At 41.6% G+C, this 18,541-nt stretch overlaps 1 protein-coding gene across 3 annotated transcripts in view; it reads left to right on the top strand.

The window, feature by feature from the left end:
* TPK1 (thiamin pyrophosphokinase 1) overlaps window positions 1-18,541 on the top strand; it is a 682,711-nt gene that overhangs the window by 605,678 nt on the left and 58,492 nt on the right. The window lies entirely within an intron of this gene.

The raw sequence follows: 18,541 nt of genomic DNA, 5'->3' as shown, positions 1-18,541 counted from the left end.
TAACTTCATAGAATGCCTGCCCTCCCACCCTGCAAACCCATCCATACCTTCCTTGCCTGGACTAAGATGGTCAGGAAATCCTTAGCCACTCGCAAAGATGCTAAAACAGCCTCTTCTGACATGCCAGGAAGCACAGACTGGCTGGTCTCCTCGCCAGTGATCAGTGAGTCCTCCCAGACTTTAAAGGACCTACTGGAGGCCCACAGCTCATGATTTTCACCCCAGGAGGAAGACTATGCTCCATCTAAGCGGGATGCTGACCGTATGCTAACTACAAACCTGATGCGGGAAATCCGCAAACTGGGCAATCGCACCAATGCTCTGGAGACCCGTGTGGAATATGTAAGTGAGGTACTGGAAGTTAATCATCAGAAACTGAATTCACTCTGGGCTGGCTATAATACACTGCTCCTGAAAGAGGATACAGAAAATTACTCCAGATTCACGGCCTACCAGAAACCGTTGATTACCTAAATTTTACAGTCACAACTTTATTTTAGAAACTGGTCCTTTACTTCCCCGCCTTAGTAGTGAACGTCAACAATCAGACAACTGCCTTTACTAAGGTGGTAATAAAGTATTAAAAAAACAGAAACAAAATATTTTTTTATTGAAATAAAAACGCCCCCACACAAACCTCTTTGACCATTTTATTTAAAAAAAAATAAATGAATTGTAAATCATCGACGTAGTCCAAACGGTCCAGCGGAACTTGCAAAACAAAAATTTGCAATAAGACAAATAAAAAAACTTATACTCACCCACAGGAGTCTTCTCCCCTGTGCCGCAATAGAAACTAGAGATCAATAAACTGTCATTTCTATTGTGGCGCACAGGACCTACAGATGCGCCAAAAATATTAATAGATAAATCTGGCCCATCTGGGAGGTTCTGTGCACCAGAAAAAGCTAACGCAGGGACTCCTCTAACAAAAATAACACCTTTCTTTTAAAGTGTAACTACATTTTTAAAAACTTTTGACATGTCACACTGACATGTCAGAAGTTTTGGCCGGTGGACGTCCGAGTACTGGAACCGCCACTGATTGCTAAAACGAAGAGGCAACAGTGCTTGCGTGAGCGCTGTGAGTCCTTCAACCCATACACTGATCCGAGAAAAGCCAATCAGAAACGAAGCGGCACAGCGCTCACCCGATCAAAACTTCTGACATGTCAGTGTGATGTGTCAAAAGTTTTTTTTAAAGTTTAGTTACACTTTAAAGGAAAGGCGTTACAATTTGAAGCAGTCAGACTCTCCTCCTCCACCCCCTTGCACTATAATAACTACTGAGGATGCTATGGTGAAATTATACTACATGGGGGGTCTGAGTGTCTGACTCTGGTGGCTCTGTGGGGGGGGAGTAATCCCCCCAATAGAGCCCTCAGCAGTCAGTCAGATGCTCTGGTCCCCTCCCTTACAGTATAATAATAACTACTGAGGGCTCTATGGTGGGAATTATACTGTAGGGGGGGCTGAGCATCTGACTGACTGCAATACCCCCATAGAGCCCTCAGTAGGTAATATACTGCAAGGGCAGATCACGCAGGGCCGGCCTTAGCTTGGATGGCGCCCTGTGCGGGGGACTCTATTGCTGCCCTCTACAAATACAGGCAAATATACACATATATATATATATATATTTATATATATGTATGTATATATACAGTGGAGGAAATAAGTATTTGATCCCTTGCTGATTTTGTAAGTTTGCCCACTGTCAAAGACATGAACAGTCTAGAATTTTTAGGCTAGGTTAATTTTACCAGTGAGAGATAGATTATATTTAAAAAAAAACAGAAAATCACATTGTCCAAATTATATATATTTATTTGCATTGTGCACAGAGAAATAAGTATTTGCCTCCCACCCTCATAGTTATTTTGCTTGAGGATGCTCCAAAGGTTCTCAATAGGGTTGAGGTCAGGAGAACATGGGGGCCACACCATGAGTTTCTCTCCTTTTATGGCCATAGCAGCCAATGACACAGAGGTATTCTTTGCAGCATGAGATGGTGCATTGTCATGCATGAAGATAATTTTGCTACGGAAGGCACGGTTCTTCTTTTTGTACCACGGAAGAAAGTGGTCAGTCATAAACTCTACGTACTTTGCAGAGGTAATTTTCACATCGTCAAGGACCCTAAAGGGGCCTACCAGCTCTCTCCCCATGATTCCAGCCCAAAACATGACTCCGCCACCTCCTTGCTGACGTCGCAGCCTTGTTGGGACATGGTGGCCATTCACCAACCATCCACTACTCCATCCATCTGGACCTTCCAGGGTTGCACGGCACTCATCAGTAAACAACACGGTTTGAAAATTAGTCTTCATGTATTTCTGAGCCCACTGCAACCGTTTCTGCTTTTGCTCATTGTTTAGGGATGGTCGAATAATAGCCTTATGCATACTTGCAAACCTCTGGAGGATCCTACACCTTGAGGTTCGCGGTACTCCAGAGGCACCAGCGGCTTCAAATACTAGTTTGCTGCTTTGCAATGGCATTTTAGCAGCTGCTCTCCTAATCCTATTAATTTGTCTGGCAGAAACCTTCCTCATTATGCCTTTATCTGAACGAACCCGTCTGTGCTCTGAATCAGCCACAAATCTTTTCACAGTACGATGATCACGCTTAAGTTTTCTTGAAATATCTAATGTTTTCATACCTTGTCGAAGGTATTGCACTATTTCACGCTTTTCGGCAGCAGAGAGATCCTTTTTCTTTCCCATATTGCTTGAAACCTGTGGCCTGCTTAATAATGTAGAATATCCTTCTTAAGTAGTTTTCCTTTGATTGGGCACACCTGGCAAACTAATTATCACAGGTGTCTAAGATTGATTACAATGATCCAAAGTGCCCTAAGACACAATACCATCCATGAGTTTAATTGAAAAACTAATGATTAAATGTTTGACACTTAAATCCAATGTGCATAATAATTTGGAACACGGTGTATATACACACACACACACACACACACAGACAGATATATATATATATACGCACACGCACACGCACACACACAGACAGACACAAAGCATGCATAAGTATACAGACACACATTTACACACACACAGAAAGACACAAAGCATGTATACATATACAGACACATATATACACACACACACACACACACACACACACACACACACAGCCACAAGGCATGCATGCATATACAGACATATAAACACATACACAGACAGACACAAAGCATGTATACATATAAGACACATATATACACACACATATATATATATATATATATACACACACATACACAGACAGACACAAAGCATGTATACATATATACACACACAGCATGTATACATATACAGACACATATACACACATACACAGACAGACAGACACAAGGCATGTATACATATACAGACACATCTATATATACACACACACACACACACACACACACAAACTTACCATCTCTCCAACTGCACAGGTCTCTTGCAGGTCGGGCTGTGTGCCAAGCTTCCTCCTCGGCTCTGCACTTGCTTCCTCAGTGTGTGTGTAACAAGGATCAGAGAATATAGAGTCCAAAGGTTGGCCTGCACAGTTGCACTTTTAGTATGGTAGGGACCCATCACTTTTAAATTAGTGAGGGCAGGAGGCTGAGCGCAGTAATCGTCACTCTGCCGCTCTACTCTTTAACGACGACTCAGCCTCCGGTCCTCACCTCATTACTTACCAGCCGCTCTTCTTTCCTTCAGGAGAGAGCGTTCGGCTGCTCCTCCCGCAGACCTCCAGGTTCTCTTTGCTCCTCTCTCGCGGCGCGCGCAGCGTCAGAGAGGGGGAGTGTACTAGCAGATGTGCGCCTATCGTGCTGCACGTCTGCTAGGTAAAGTACTCTCCGCTGCCCTCCCCACGCGTCCCCCCTGGCCCTGTCACAATATGCCGCCCCCCCCCCCCCGGTTTTTAGCTTGGTGGCGCCGCCTGAGGCGACTGCCTCACCTCGCCTAATGGCAGGTGCGGCCCTGCAAAAGGCAGGTGTCATATTGTGCCATAGTGGAGACAATTTTGTGAATTTCACCTTATACTTCTTCTTAAGTGTTACCCAAACTTTGTGAAACATTCTACCAATTGAGAACTCACAATCCTTCAGTGATCCAGGATCAAGCAGTTCATAAATATCTGCATAATCTCCCCTTTGACCATACATCAATCAAATAGACATTGAAAGTGATATTTCTCCAGCCAACCAAATATTGGATTTGAGAAGAGAGAAAATATATATATTTTTTTAGGTGATTCCATTTCTCCCTGTTCCTGGAATCAAGTAACTCAAACCATGCTTTTGGGATCATTACAGGAGACTATAATTTAGGCAAAATAATCATTTTCATTAACGCAATCCGATCCGACAGAGAAAAATGTAAGTCCAACATTTATACATTTATATATTCCCGCATGGGACAGGGACTTAAATTTTAATGGGGATCGTATGGGGACAGCATGTGACAAACTGTGTCAAAAAGTTAAATAAATACTATATCCTTAGAATCCGCCTACAAAGTTATTATTCAACTGTACTAAGTACCCGCACACACAGCGCATTATGTCTCTGGCTACCCCTTGTCCTGCTTTAGCGGCTGCAATGCCCCTAGAAGTATGCTCCACATTTGGTTCACATGCTCCAGAGGGGTTTGCTTTTGGTCCAGGATCTATGGCACTATACATAGCCTATTCTACGTTATAATATGAAGAGACCCCTGGGTAGCCCTTCATTATGAGGTGTCCTGCGCTCACACACTCCGTTTTCCCTTCTCATCTTCCTATTTCTAAGCACAAAACAAACCATTGCCAAACTCTTATTGACAATTTCCTTGCTGCATGACTTGTTCAATAAGTTCCTAGACATCAAATTCCCATGTCACATTCCCTAAAATTGTCACTGACCGGCGGCAGTTGCACTGTAATGTAGCCAGAAGTTCTTAACGAATTAGTAGTAAGGAAGTAGCAAGTCAAATGATACAGAACTGTAGTCAAGAGTCAAACCAGGAAGCGATCCTAGCAATCGTTACACAGGAACCAAGCGACAAGTCCAAAGGGTGAAACAGAAGCGTAATCCAGAAACAAGGACGAGATCTGGATCAGAGTTAGCAATATAGTCCAATAGCAACCATAGCCAAAAAAAAAAAGGATTTACCTTGATCTGCAGACGAGGAATGAAGGCTGGAGTCATTTTAAATAGTCTGCAGGGACCGATGGATGATGTCAAATATGATCGATAGTAGCCAGTTGTGCAGAGGAAGAGGGCCGCGACCGGAGATAAAGGTAGGAGCATCTATTTGCCTAGTAACCGGCAGGCTGTCAGCTGGAGCCACAGCCACTGGAACCGGATGAGGTGAGAAACAGTATGATTTGCCATTGAAAGATAAGCTGTATATGCCTACTAAAAAGACCCTAATTAGGCAGCTGTAAAGGAATCACTACTTGAGCATTTCCTCAGAGTGCAAGTTAATGGAAATGCTATACGAGCAGTTCCCCAAAGGCAGCTGGATAAGCCATGCAGGTAAATCGGCTACTTTAAGTCTGTCACCACTCTGGTCAGCAGAGTCTAAGGCTACTCTATGGTCTTCACCAGAGCCCACCGCAAGGCAGGTTGGATTTGGCTGCAAAGAACCAGGTTTATTTGACAGAATACGGTGTTGGACAGGGAGTTCAATGCAGGCAATACCAGAACAGATAACCAGACAAGCCTGAGGGGTAATCCTCAAGCAGAGTTCACAACCAGGAGATATTAAAAGTCCAAATCGTAAAACAGAATAGTACCAGGAGTTGCAGAGGTCAAAACCAGCCGAGAGCAGAATGTCCAACTCAGTGAGCAGAGCGAAAATCCAACGACGAAGTCCAGTTCAAAGAGTCCAAACAGTCAAGGTGAATCAGAAGCTTAATCAGACACATGCAAACACAAGAAATCACAAGCAACAATGAGACAAACTGAACAGCCCTGATAGGACGCAGACAGAGAAATGAGATTGGCTCTGCATCAAAAATCAGGGCCACCCAGAATCTTGGCTAGTAGTCATGACTACCTTAAAGTGACGGACGTTTCCTAACAGCAACTGCTTTAAAAGAAACAGCCACTATGTTTACAGATAAGGAATTCCAAACATATGGTGTAGCTTTATTGTTTGCAGAGATACCGACTGCAACCTGGTTCCCACACCTTGAGGGCCCATGCTTCATAGAGCTTACTCAATGTACAAATGCATGTATTTTACATAATGTACATTTACATCACATGTCGTCATTATAAGATGTTGTGGCATGAGAATGAGAGAATGCACCGCATAAATTAGTAAAACTCCCCTGAAACCGAATACATTCATCAATTTCTCTTTATAAATTAGATATATTTGAGGTCTGTTTGAGATATATATATATATATATATATATATATATATATATATATATATATATATATGTTCCAACTCTTCTTTATCAGTTACTAATGAAACATTAAGCAAAAAAAAATAGGATTTCCTTCTCAAATGATAAAAGACCATTTTGCAAAAATGAGTACACCTTTCTGAAAGTTACAGAAATAAAAACTTAATGCAATTTTTTTAGTGCTAGTCAAGGTTAATTGATCAGCAGTCTCAAACTGGTGGAGTTTTTTTTACTGTATGGTCGGGTTCTCACGTAGCATAAATGCTGTGGAATTTCCGCAACAGAATTGTGTGCCTAAAATTCCACAGCATTTACAGTAGCAGCGACGTGGATGAGATTTAAAAAATCTCATGCCCAAGCTGCGTAAAAAAAAACACAGCGTAAACTTTAATAAATTGACCTGCGGTGCAAAATTTAATACCACAACATGTCAATTTATTCTGCGTTTTAGTTAAATTTCCGTTGCAGGTTTTCTCCATTGAATTTAATGGGGATGCAAATCCCGCAACAGAGAGCCAAGTGTTGCGACTTTTGCGACGTAATTGCAGCGATTATGCTGCAAAAATCCCAACTACAGAAAAATACATTTTAAAAAACATACTTACCCAGAAAGCTGTGTTTCTTTGTCCAGTCTGGCCTCCTGGGATAGCTTTGCATCCCATGTGACCGCTGCAGCCAATCATAGGCTGCAGCGCCCACATGGGCTGCAGCGTCAGCCGGACTGCACAGGAGGGACGGGTCACCATAACAACGGCCTAGGTAAGTATGAGTGTTTTTTACTGCAGCTTTCCACAGCGGATAATCTGTCCGACACCACATGGTGCGGTTTTTCGGACAGAATGTATTGCGGGTTCCAGGTCGGATACGCTGCACAGTTTTTACACAGTGTATCCAACCTGTGAGGACCAGGCCTAAAGGCCGTTTACACAGGCCAATGATCGAGTGAACGAGCAGTGTTCGTCAGCTGGTTTAATCTTTTATGCTGCCCAGAATATCATTAGCGGCAGCACATCTACCCGTGTCAACAGGACGTGCTGCCGACATTATGTAAACTGTATGTGGACTGAACAATCGTGCTAACTATCGTTTGTCCTCATGCAGTTTACATTGGTCCATGTAAAGGGCCTTTAAACGAACGCCAATCGACCTCTAATTATTGGCGATTGGTGATCTTTATAGGCACATATCTCCTGAAGACAACCACCTTTAGAACTAAATCAAGAGATTTAGGGACACAGGGTATATTCACACATGGCAGATTTGTTGCAAAATCTCTTACGACTGTGCTATATATTTGATTGGGACTTGCAGAAATCAATGTGCATTCTGCAAAAACTGCCCCATACAAATGAAAAGAACAGATTTTCAGTAATTCAGTAATTTCTGTAACAAATCTGCCATGTGTGAATGTACTTTTAATATTGGCAACAATAGCACAACGTGGGAGGGAATTGATTTCAGGCGGAAAATACATGCAGATTTGCAAGTGGATCATCTGCAGCTTATTACAGTAGCTGCAAAGTGGATGAGATTTTAACACTTTTTTAAATCCGCTGCATGCCAATTTCTGTTGCGGAATGGTTGCGCATTTATTGCAGATTTTCCCCATTGAGTTCAACGAGGAAGTTAAAATCTGCATCAAATGACAAATGTTGAAATGTTTGCTACATATCCACGGCAAAAATCACAAGTAGAAAAAGTAAACAACCCTATTTCTGCTTTAAAATATAAAAAAAAGATCATACTCGCCTTTCCTTGCCTACCACAGTGACTCGTTCCTGCTCCCCCCTCCCCCAGCTGGTCTCTGTGCAGCTGACCTTCAGGGATGACACTTCATCCCATGTGACCGCTGCAGCGAATCCCCTCCCAATATTTAAACATTTTTGGATAGCCCTATATTAAGTGGATCCAAACTTTTTTTTTCCAAGGCTTATTAACTCCTTAACGCACCAGGACGCACCGGTACGTCCTGCATTGAAGTGCTTTAAGGCACAGGGACGTATCGGTGCGTCCTGGCTAAAAGCTGTCACCCTGTCAAAGGACAAGGTGACAGAACTGTGGCGTCAACTGTTTATGACAGTTGACCGGCACAGTAAGACGGCAGGGGACCATTCACAGCGGTCTCCTGCCGGCGATCGCTGTGATTGGTCAGTCAAAGCAGACTGACCAATCACAGCTCCATGACGTAGTGTATGTGATGGCGCTGGCTATCAGATGTCCGGCACCCCTCTACAATGGCCGGGACCGGAGCTAGGCTCCGATCCGGCCAATTAACCCCTTCGATGCATCGATCAACGTGATCGATGCATCGAAGTGTCTTGTAGCCTGTTGGCAACCACGATGCTCTAACGGCCAGGACCGGAGATAGGCTCCGATCCGGCCGATTAACCCCTTAGATGCAGCTATCGCTGCATCTAAGTGATTAGACCGCACGCTATGGTTGCTAATGACAACCATCGGTACCCGCGGGTGTTCCGATGGTTGCTATGGCAACCGTAGCCTAACAATCGCTTCCTAGTACGGAAGCCTATTAGGCCCTGCGGGGAGGCGAAGCCTATTGGGCCCCGCCGGGAGGCGAAGCCTAATAGGCTTGCTGTCAGTGAATAGCTGACAGCTCTAATACACTGCACTATGTAGGTAGTGCAGTGTATTAGAATAGCGATCAGGGCTTCATGCCTTCAAGTTCCCTAGTGGGACACAAAAAAAAGGTAAAACAAGTTAATAAAAATGTTGTAAAAAAGTTAAAAAAAATAAGTTACATGAAAAAAATAAGTTTCAAAAAACACGAACAGCCTTTTTTCCTATAATAAGTCTTTTATTATAGGAAAAACATAAAAAAAGTACACATATGTGGTATCACCGCGTCCGTAACGACCCAAACTATAAAAATATCACGCTATTTTACCCGTACGGTGAACACCGGAATTTTTTTTTATAAAAAACTATTCCAGAATCGCTGTTTGTTAGTCACTACCCCTCGGAAAACAGAATAAAAAAGGGATCTAAAAGTTGCATGTACCCCAAAATTATACCATTAAAAACTGAAGCCCGTCCCGCAAAAAACAAGTACTCCCGCAGCTTTTTTGACGGAAAAATTAAAAAGTTATGGCTCTCAGAATATGGTGACAAAAAATACATTTGAAACAAGTGATTTTATCGTGCAGACGCTGCAAAGCATAAGAGAAACTATATACATATGGTATCGCCGTAATCGTACCGACCCGCGGAATAAAGTTAAATTGTCATTCATAGCGCATGGCGAACGCCGTAAAAAAATTTTAATAAAAAACATCAGAATTGCAGGTTTTTGGTCAACCTTGCTTGCCAAAAAAATTAAATACAAAGTGATCAAAAAAATCGCATGTACGCCAAAATGGTACCAATGAAAACTACAGATTGTCCCGCAACAAATAAGCCCTCACCTAGCTCCGGTGGAGAAAAAAAAAAAGTTCTGGCTCTCAGAATATGGCGATGCAAAATGTGCAGAGTGTTCCAAAAGCGGATAAGATCTGGCACCATTTATCAGTGCGACACCGGCCACATATCTATGAATTATTATTTATTCACCCCATTATTATACCCTCTTATTATGCCCCTTATGTACTCCGCAAAGATTACATATGCCCCCACATTATAAACTGAAATACCAGCAAAACCCCAAACAAAACTACCACTAAGCAAAATCTGCGCTCCAAAAGCCAAATGGTGCTCCCTCCCTTCTGAGCCCTGCAGTGTGCCCAACGGGCAGTTTACGTCCACATATATGGCATCGCCATGCCCGGGAGAACCCGTTTAACAGTTTGAGGTATTTGTCTTCAGTGGCATGAACTGGGCACAAAATATTGTGCACTAAAATGGCACATACCTGTGGAAATTTGCAATTTTCACTTTGCACCATCCACTGAGCATTCATTTATTATAGAAAAAAAAAACCCTGTGTGGTCAAAATGCTCACTACACCCGTTAATAAAATGCCTTCAGGGGTGCAGTTTCCAAAATGGGGGTCACTACTTGGGGGTTTGTTTTACTATTTGACCCCAGAGCCCTGCCATTGTGAGCTAATGCTGCGAAAATCACCAAAATAGGTCTCACATGCGCCTTTCACTCCTAAGCCCTGTCATATGTCCAGGCAAATGATAAATGCCTTGAGGGGTGTAGTTTACAAAATGGGGTCACTTCTCAGGGTTTTACACTCTACTCTGGTACCCAAGGGAGTTCTGCAAATGCGATATGGCGCCCATACACCAGTCCAGCAAAATCTGTGCTCTAAAAGCCACATGGCACTCCTTCCATTTTGAGCTCTGCCATGTGCTCAAACAGCAGTTTAGGGCCACACATGGGGTATTGCCGTACTCGGGAGAAATTGTATAACAAATTATGTGTGTTTTTTTTCTCCTATTACCCCTTGTGGAAAAAAAATTGGGTGCAAAACTACATATTTTTGGAAAAAAAAAATAATTTTTCATTTTCATACTGCCTCATTCTAATACAATCTATGAAACACCTGTGGGATCAAAATGCTCAGTACACCCCTAGATGATTACCCTGAGGGGTATAGTTTCCAAAATGGAGTCACATCTCAGGGGTTTCTACTGTACGGGTACCTCAGGGGCTCTGCAAATGCGACATGGCGCCCAAAAAACAATCAACCAAAATCTACATGCCAAGTAGCACTCCTGCCATTCTGAGCCCTGTGGTGTATCCAAGCAGCAGTTTATGACCACATGTGTGGAATTACCGTACTCGGGAGAAATTGGTTTACAATTGTTGGGGCGCTTTTTCTCCTTTATTCCTTGTGAAAATCAAAAAAATTCAACATTTTAGTGGAAAGAATGTAGATTTTCATTTTCACTGCATAATTCCAATAATTCAGCAAAAAAACTGTGGGGTCAAAATGCTCACTATACGGCTAGATAAATTCCATGAGGGGTATAGTTTCCCAAATGGGGTCACTTTTGCCGGGTTTGCACTATTTTGGCCCCTCAGTGGCTTTGCAAATATGACATGGGGCCGCAAACCATTCCAGCAAAACTTGAGCTCCAAAAGTCAAATAGCGCTCCGTCCTTTCTAACTTCCGCCATGTGTCCAAATAGCAGTTTATTACCACATATGGGATATTGCTGTGCTCAGTAGAGTTTGCTTTACAAATATTGGGGTGTTTTTTCTCCTTTATCTGTTGTAAAAATGAAAAAATCTGAGCTAAAACTACATTTTATTAGAAAAAATTTAGATTTTCAATTTCACTGCATAATTCCCATAAATTCAGCAAAAACCATGTAGGGTCAAAATGCTAACTATAGCCCTAGAAAAATTCCTTGAGGGGTGTAGTTTCCAAAATGGAGTCACTTTTGGGGAGTTTACACTGTTATGGTCCCTCCAAGGCTTTGCAAACACGACATGGCACCGAAAACCATTCCATCAAAATCTGTGCTCCAAAATCCAAATGGCCCTCGTTCCCATCTGAGGCGTGCCGTGGGTCCAAACAGCAGTTTATTACCACATATGGGGTATTGCCGTAATCGGGAGAAATTGCTTTACAAATGTTGGGGTGCTTTTTCTCCTTTATTCCTTGCAAAAACTAAAATATTGTATGTTTTTTCAGAAAAAAAGTAGATTTTAATTTTCACAGACCAGTTCCAATAAATTTAGCAAAAAACTTGTGGGCTAAAAATGCTCACTATACCTCTTGAAAAATTCCTTGAGGGGTGTAGTTTCCAAAATGGGGTCACTTTTGGGGGTTTTCCACGGTTTTGGCACCACAGGACCTCTTCAAACCTGACATGGTGCCTAAAATATATTCTAATAAAATAGAGGCCCCAAAATCCACCAGGTGCTCCTTTGCTTCTGAGGCCTGTGTTTCAGTCCATTACCGCAGTAGAGCTACATGTGGGATATTTCTAAAAACTGCAGAATCTGGGCAATAAGTATTGATTCGTGTTTCTCTCGTAAAACCTTCTGTGTTACAGAAAACATTTATTACAAATTAATTTCATTAAAAAAAAAAATAATTTGTAAATTTCACCTCTACATTGCTTTATTTCCTGTGAAATGCCTAAAGGGTTAAAATACTTTCTGAATGCTATTTTGAATACTTTGAGATGTGCAGTTTTTAAAATGGGGTGATTTATGGGGACTCTCTAATATATAAGACCCTCAAAGCCACTTCAGAACTGAACTGGTCCCTGAAAAAATAGCCTTTTGAAATTTTCTTGAAAATGCGAGAAATTCTAGCTAAAGTTCTAAGCCTTGTAACGTCCTAGAAAAATAAAAGGACGTTCAAAAAATGATGCAAACATAAAGTAGACATATAGGAAATGTTAACTAGTAACTATTTTGTGTGGTATTACTATCTGTTTTACAAGCAGATACATTACAATTTAGAAAAATGCAGATTTTTGCAATTTTTCTCTAAATTTTGGTGTTTTTTACAAATAAATATTGAATTTAACGACAACATTTTTTCAGTATCATAAAGTACAATATGTCACGAGAAAACAATCTCAGAATCGCTTGGATAGGCAAAAGCATTCTGGAGTTATTACCACATAAAGTAACACATGTCAGTTTGCAAAAATTGGCTGTGTCCACAAGGCCAAAACAGGCTTAGACACTAAGGGGTACTCTGATGAGACCAAATTCAATATTTTTGTATCTGATGGCATTCTAAATATGTGGTGTCGCAAAGGAGAGGAGTAAGGTGAGAAGTGCATGGTCCCCACAGTGAAGTATGGCGGTGCCAAAGTTCTTATATGTACTGTATGTGTACTAAGGTGTGGGGGAATGTACTGTATTGATGGCTTCATGAATTCCCAAGGAAGAACAAGGTTAAAATGTTGCAGTGGCCACGTTTGTCACCTGCCAAACTTGGCCACCCTTTTGACAACCCTATTGAACACCTGTATGGCATTTTGGAGAACATGTTCAGCAGCAGTGACCATTAAGACACTGAAGGACTTCATTCTTCAGGAGTGGAACAGGGTAGAATTGACAATATGTTGTGAACTTGTTCACTTCATACCAAGACGGGTCAGTGTAGTACTTGGTATGTTCTCCATTTCTTTTAAGTACTAGTATATTATTTATTTATTGTATTTAATCAATCCAGGATCCGAGCAAAGTTGCCTAATTTCTATATTTTACAGATATTAAAGAGGCTCTGTCACCAGATTATTATCGGTGCTGCAATGTAGATAATAACAGTATTTTTTTATTTTTAAAAAAACAATCATTTTTGAGCAAGTTATGAGCAATTTTAGATTTATGCTAATTAGTTTCTTAATAGACAACTGGGCGTGTTTTTACTTTTTACCAACTGGGAGTTGTACTGAGGAGTGTATGATGCTGACCAATCAGCGTCATACACTTCTCATTGTTCCAGCCCAGCTTCTTTCACTGTAAAATCACACTGGGCTGGAACATTGAGAAGTGTATGACGCTAATTAGTCACTGATTGCTCAGCGTCATACACTCCTCTACAACTCCCAGTTGGTAAAAAGTAAAAACACGCCCAGTTGTCTATTAAGAAACTAATTAGCATAAATCTAAAATTGCTTATAACTTGCTCAAAAATGATGTTTTCTCAAAATAAAAACCACTGTTGTTATCTACATTACAGTGCCTATCACATTATGTAGGAGATAGAGCACTTAGAATCTGGTGACAGAGCCCCTTTAATGAAATATCCTTTTATGTTGTCATTAAAAAAAATAACACTTGTTTAAAGTTTTTATGTTGAACATATTTTTTAAGAATTTTCAGTTTTTTTTAAATTTCTATATCATTATATTAAAAAATAATTCTAAAATCTTGCAGTGTTCGCTCTGGCCACTGAGCCCCACAATAGACTGACATTTTCGGTTCTGTAGAGATCACTTCTCAGCAGTCATTTCCTTATCACAGGCAGGATCACAATGACCGGTAACACCTACACATAGATAACACAGGATCCATCATTGACAATAGGTGATGGACACAGCTCCCCTCCTCCCCCTCCCTGCACAATGACCTCTGCACAGGTCATAGAGCATGCCTAGAAAACTCTTCAATAAAAGTCAATGTGCTCCCTCCTGTTCACAGGTTCCTATGGTCCATGCGGCTACTTTAAAGTTTATCTCTAAATGCTGTTAGCAGCTAAGGCAAGATGCCTGCCAGCGTAATTATGTAGAGATAATAAAATTATCAAATCTACAATCAAAAAATAAAAACGGATTAGAAAAATAGATTGTTTCACTATCTGGTTTTAATAAGGAAAAAAATGTAGATGACACGTTCCCTTTAAGTATATGTTTAATAACTTACAATTTTGCAATTCTTCCATGAATTGTAACTGTGATCAGAAATAGAAATATATCTTTAGGCTCAGAGGTGGTGTATTCGTTTATGCAGTGTACTGTATTTGCAGTTATGTAGAAAGGCCATGTCAAAAGTTATAACATTGTATTCTCACTGTGTATACAATTAGCCATATTAACCCTTTCCCGCCGCAGCCATTTTTCAGATTTTCATTTTCGCTTTTTGCTCTCCACCTTCCAAAAGCCATGACTTTTTTTACTTTTTCTGTCGATAGTCGTCTTGTGTCCCCCATTTTAATGGAGAAGCGGTCACATGTGTGCTCTACTGATCCATTCATTCCATATTGGACTGATGCAAATAGCTGTATACAGCACTCGGTTATCTTAGTCGGTCCCATAGAGCAGCGTTTCCCAAACTGTGGGTCACGACCACTATATCTGCATCCTCAAGATGAAGATACTGTTGAATTCAATGCTGGAGCAAGGAGATGATGGCTCCTTGCTCCAGCATTCACTATGCTGTGAGCGGCTCAGCACAGATAGGCGCAATGTAGTGACGTCATTGCACCTGTCTGCGCTGAACCACATACTACACAGACCGGAGGAGCAGAAGTATCTCTTCCACCCATCATGGGAACGGGTATAGGGGAGTATGTATTTTATTATCTTTATTAGGCACTATTAGGGCTGTGTGGAGGCAGCTAGGGGGCATTATATTGCGTGGGGGCAGCTGTGGGGAATTGTATTGTGAGGTGGCAGCTATAGAGGGTTTTATACTGTGTTGTGGCAGCTGTGGGGGCATTATACAGTGGGGAGGGCAGCTATAGGAGCCTTGTCCCGTGGGGGGCAGCTATAGGGACATTATACTGTGTGGGGGCAGCTATAGGGGCATTATACTGTGGGGGCAGCTATTGGGGCATTATACTGTGTGGGGGCAGCTACAGGGGCATTATACTGTGTTGGGGCAGCTATAGGGGCATTATACTGTGTGGAGGCAGCTATAGGGTCATTATACTGCGGGAAAGCAGCTATAGGGACCTTATCCTGTGTTGGGACAATTATAAGGTCATTATACTGTGTGAGGGCAGCTATATGGGGCATTATCCTGTCTGGGGGCAGCTATAAGGGCATTATACTGTGTGGGGGCCACTAAGGGGTCATCATACTGTGTGAAGGGCCCACTCAGATCACCACTGATGGACGGGTCGGGTCACATGACCTACTATCAGCAGCCATAGTCGGAAATTAGCGACGCACAGCAGCAGGATACCTTGAGCCCACCGCTGCCTGAACAGTTGTCATTTTCTAACTACGTATGATGTTGATCTACCTCAGACTAAATGGGGCTAAGCACGGTAGTGGGGGTTCAAAACAAAAGTCTCGGCCAAAAGTGGGTCCCGGCCTCAGAAAGTTTGGGAACCACTGCCATAGTGAATAAAATAAGCAGTAATGTGCACGTAGGACCGCCGCTTCATTCATACGAGGGACGTTTAAAAACCTATCCTGTGGATAATTGATAAATGTTTTTCATGAGCCAACCCCCTTTGTGTCCAATAACGCTTCTATAACAACTTTTGCTTCAATGTCCACCTTTTTACACTTTTCAGGGCCAAGATTCTGTGCTGATTATTTTTATTAAATAACTTTATAGCTTTTGGAGCCCTATAATTCTCATATGGTTAAATGCTAAAATTCTAGCAATCTGCAGCCACCATTAGAGGAATCGTACTGCATAGTGTTTTATTTTAATATCACTGTATAAACCGTGCACCGTTTGTCTATGGATCAGAAAAACTCTCATCGCTATAAAAATATATAAAGAAATTCATAAACACTGAAGTTTTATCCTATTTTTAAAAAAAATATTGTCAAATTGCCTGTTACTGTGTATTGTAAGTGCACAGACAATTTCTTCACTGCTAACCAGCTACATCTTGTAAAGCTGGAATTTCAGACACCTGTAATCAATCATCTTCTCACCCCCTACCGGATGTATTGTCTGTTAATTATTATCATTATTTATATTCAGAAGCAAATAATGATACCGATAATACTGTATAATCTGAAATTCAACTATAGGCCATGTTTCTTGTCAAATCTGTGTGGAAGTACAAGGCGCATGAAATATGTAAAGTTGTATTTTCCGAGTAATTTAGTGCCATGTGTGCAAAATCAAAAGAACTTTTCTTCTCAACAAGAAGATATAGCATGATATTTCACATTGTAAGATTATTAAGTGATACAGAGAAACCAAATTGAGAACATTTAAAGGGTAACTAAACTTTCAAAAACTTCTGACATGTCCTAGTGATATGCCCGAAGTTTTGATCAATGGGGGTCTGAGCACTAAGACCCCCACCAATCGCTAAAATGAAGCAGAAAAACGCTCGGGTGAGCACTGTGCCGCTTCGTTTCTTATTGGCTTTCCGCAGAAAGCTGAGCAATTGGTGTATGGGCTCGTAGACCTTCTATTAAGCTTGTGCACCAATTGCTTGGCTTTTCGAGAAACATCGATCAGATCTAAGCAGACCCGCCCAAGTGCTTCTGCCGCTTCATTTTAACAATCGGTGGGGGTCCCACCACTGAAAACTTCTGACATGTCAATTTTGACATGTCAGAAGTTTTTTGAAAGTTGTTAGCCTTTAAAGGGAAGTTAAAGCTATTAATGTAGCCTCCCTTCTGACGCTTAGAATTGATAGAGGTAGGGTTAAACTTATGCAGCTTAGACGGGGTGAGATACCTTCTAACTTGCACCTTAAAGAGGCTCTGTCACCAGATTATAGGTGCCCTATCTCCTACATAATATGATCGGCGCTGTAATTTAGATAATAGCAGTGGTTTTTATTTTGAAAAACGATCATTTTTGAGCAAATTATGAGCCATTTTAGATTTATGCTAATTAGTTTCTTAATAGACAACTGGGCGTGTTTTTACTTTTTACCAACTGGGTGTTGTACAGAGGAGTGTATGACGCTGACCAGTCAGTGACCAATCAGTGTCGTACACTTCTCATTGTTCCAGCCCATTGTTACAGTGTGATTGTTCAGTGAAAGAAGCTGTGCTGGAACAATGAGAAGTGTATGACACTGATTGGTCAGCGTCAAACACTTCTCTTCACAACGCCCAGTTGGTAAGAAACTAATTAGCATAAATCTAATATTGCTCATAACTTGCTCAAAAATGATCGTTTTTCAAAATAAAAACCACTGCTGTTATCTACATTACAGCGCCGATCAGATTATGTAGGAGATAGGGCACTTATAATCTGGTGACAGAGCCTCTTTAAAGCTTAAATTTCTTTGTAGTTGAGCGTAAGTTTAGGTGCAGCCAAGAGTTAGGTAATGACATCTGTTGTGAATTTTGTTAGTTAATCCTTTTCCCATGCTGAAATGAAAGGCAGTGTGTTGTGTGTAGGGGTATTTGGAGCTAGAAGGTGCTTGTAAAGCGTGGAAATCAATTATTCGGGGGTTCACGTGTAGAATAATAGTTTCGAGTAAGACAGGGTTTCTCTCATGTTTTAGAATGGATTTAGGTGACCGTATTAGGCTGGGTTCACACGAGCATGTTACGTCCGTAATGGACGGAACGTATTTTGACCTCAAGTCCCGGACCGAACACACTGCAGGGAGCCGGGCTCCTAGCATCATAGTTATGTACGATGCTAGGAGTCCCTGCCTCTTCGTGGAACTACTGTTCCGTACTGAAAACATGATTACAGTACGGGACAGTTGTCCTGCAGCGAGGCAGGGACTCCTAGCATCGTACATAACCATGATGCTAGGAGCCCGGCTCCCTGCAGTGTGTTCGGTCCGGGACTTGCGTCCGAAATACATTCCGTCCATTAC

The sequence above is a fragment of the Rhinoderma darwinii genome, chromosome 5, assembly GCF_050947455.1.
Source record: "Rhinoderma darwinii isolate aRhiDar2 chromosome 5, aRhiDar2.hap1, whole genome shotgun sequence".
Taxonomy (NCBI): Eukaryota; Metazoa; Chordata; class Amphibia; order Anura; family Rhinodermatidae; genus Rhinoderma; species Rhinoderma darwinii.
This window is presented reverse-complemented; position numbering and strand designations above follow the sequence as displayed.